General features: G+C 37.8%; 1 pseudogene; it reads left to right on the top strand.

Moving 5' to 3' along the window:
* Positions 1-318: 318 nt before the first annotated feature.
* On the top strand, positions 319-2,068 carry LOC101559838 (annotated as a pseudogene).
* Positions 2,069-2,678: the final 610 nt, after the last annotated feature.

Here is a 2,678-nt window from a genome sequence, read left to right as displayed (position 1 = left end):
ACAGGATCTCAGGATAAATCCTGAGGGGATTTCACTGACCTTATCAGACCCAAAAGCTACATTTCTTGCTGCATAGGCCCTGCTTTACCTTGGTTTTAACCATCCAGCAGAAAAGTATAAAAATTAAATATAAGAAGTAAAGCCATGGCTCCTCACACCGAGCAGTGACTTAAGCAACAGAGCGCAGTGAAGCCCATTTTTCTCCTTCCCTGCAGCCCAGTTGCTGATCCTAACAAAAGATCCAAAAGGGCCAGTTATCATTACATAGGACACCAGCAGGGTACCTCTCGGCGAGCGGCCCCTCCACTCTGGCCCGAGATGAATGCTGCGGCAGAGGCCAAGTTCAACATCCTTCTGGCCACTGACTCCTACAAGGTTACTTACTATAAACAGTATCCACCCACACAAGCAAAGTTTATTCATACTTTTAGTGCTGTGAAAAGAAGATAGAAAACTACAAAGTAAGGAAGGTGAAATACGAGGAAACAGTATTTTATGGGTTGCAGTACATTCTTAATAAATATTTAAAAGGTAAGGTTGTGACCAAAGAGAAAATCCAGGAAGCCAAAAAGGTATACAAAGAACATGTCCAGGATGATATCTTTAATGAAAAAGGATGGAACTACATTCTTGAGAAATACAATGGGCATCTCCCTATAGAAGTGAAGGCCGTTCCTGAGGGCTCTGTCATTCCCAGAGGAAATGTTCTCTTCACAGTGGAAAATACAGATCCAGAGTGCTATTGGCTTACAAATTGGATTGAAACTATTCTTGTTCAATCCTGGTATCCAATCACAGTGGCCACAAATTCTAGAGAGCAGAAGAAAATATTGGCCAAATACTTGTTGGAAACTTCTGGTAACTTAGATGGCCTGGAATACAAGTTACATGATTTTGGCTACAGAGGAGTCTCTTCCCAAGAGACTGCTGGCATAGGGGCAACTGCTCATTTGGTTAACTTCAAAGGAACAGATACAGTAGTGGGAATTACTCTGATTAAAAAATATTATGGCACAAAAGATCCCGTTCTGGGCTATTCTGTTCCAGCAGCAGAACACAGTACGATTACAGCTTGGGGAAAAGACCATGAAAAATACACTTTTGAACATATAGTAATACAGTTTTCATCAGTGCCTGTATCTGTGGTTAGCAATAGCTATGACATTTATAATGCATGTGAGAAGATATGGGGTGAAGATCTAAGACATTTAATACTGTCGAGAAGTACAGAGGCACCATTGATAATCAGACCTGATTCTGGAAATCCTCTTTATACTGTATTAAAGGTTTTGGATATTTTAGGTAAAAAGTTTCCTGTTACTGAGAATTCAAAAGGCTACAAGTTGCTGCCACCTTATCTTAGAGTTATTCAAAGGGATGGAGTAGATATTAATACTTTACAAGAGATTGTAGAAGGCATGAAAAAAAAAGGTGGAGTATTGAAAAGATTTCCTTCGGTTCTGGTGGAGCTTTGCTACAGAAGTTAAACAGAGATCTCCTGAATTGTTCCTTCAAGTGTAGTTATGTTGTCACCAATGGCCTTGGGATTAATGTCTTCAAAGACCGTTGCTGATCCTAACAAAAGATCCAAAAAGGGCCGGTTATCATTACATAGGACACCAGCAGGGAATTTTGTTACACTTGAGGAAGGAAAAAGGAGATCTTGAAGAATATGGTCAGGATCTTCTCCATACTGTCTTCAAGAATGGGAAGGTGACAAAAAGCTATTCATTTGATGAAGTAGGAAAGAATGCACAGCTGAACATAGAACTGGAAGCTGCACCCCATTAGGCTCTGTCCTGTGGCAGGGTGCATGCGCACATGAGCACCCGTGTGAAAGTATGTGGAACATAATGTTTATTGTACAGCTGTGTGGGGTTTCTTTGTGTCTTATGATACATTACAGCCAAATCATTTGTTGGTTTATGGACATAACTGCCCTTTTTTTCTTTCATTTTCAGTATTTAGGTGATCTCAAATTAGGCAACACACATAACCATAGTGAAAGATTAATGCTAAAGTAAGCTTTTTAGGGCCCTTTGCCAATAGATAGTAACTCAATCTGCTATTGATCTTTTCACAAGCAACAGAACCAAGAAACTTTTGTATATAACTAAAGATCACATAAAACAGATTTGCATAAATTATCATGATTGCTTTATGTTTATATTTAACTTGTATTTTTGTACAAACAAGATTGTGTAAGATATATGTAAAGTCTCAGTGATTTAACAGTCTTTCCAACTTTTCATGATTTTTATGAGCACAGACTTTCAAGAAGATACTTGAAAATAAATTACATTGCCTTTTGTCCATTAATCAGCAAATAAAACATGGCCTTAACAGAGTTGTTTGTGTTATTGTACAATGGAAAGTATATCAGGATATACCCTTTAGAATTACTAACCACACTGCCCCTTGTAGAATATATATTAATCATTCTACATCTAAAAAAATAATGGTTCTTACTGGAATGGCTAGGCACTGTACAGTTACATACCTTTGTCATTGTATTGTACCAGTGAAATGCAAAATTTGAAAGGCCTGTACTACAGTTTTATATGACAGATATTGCCTGTGGCTCTAATATGCACCTCAAGATTTTAAGGAGATAATGTTTTTAGAGAGAAATTCTGCTTCCACAATAGTATATATACATAAATGTAAAATATTGACAA

The sequence above is a fragment of the Octodon degus genome, unplaced genomic scaffold, assembly GCF_000260255.1.
Source record: "Octodon degus isolate 3935 unplaced genomic scaffold, OctDeg1.0 scaffold02513, whole genome shotgun sequence".
NCBI lineage: Eukaryota > Metazoa > Chordata > Mammalia > Rodentia > Octodontidae > Octodon > Octodon degus.
The sequence above is the reverse complement of the archived record's forward strand: the minus strand, read 5'-3'. Positions and strand labels throughout refer to the sequence as shown.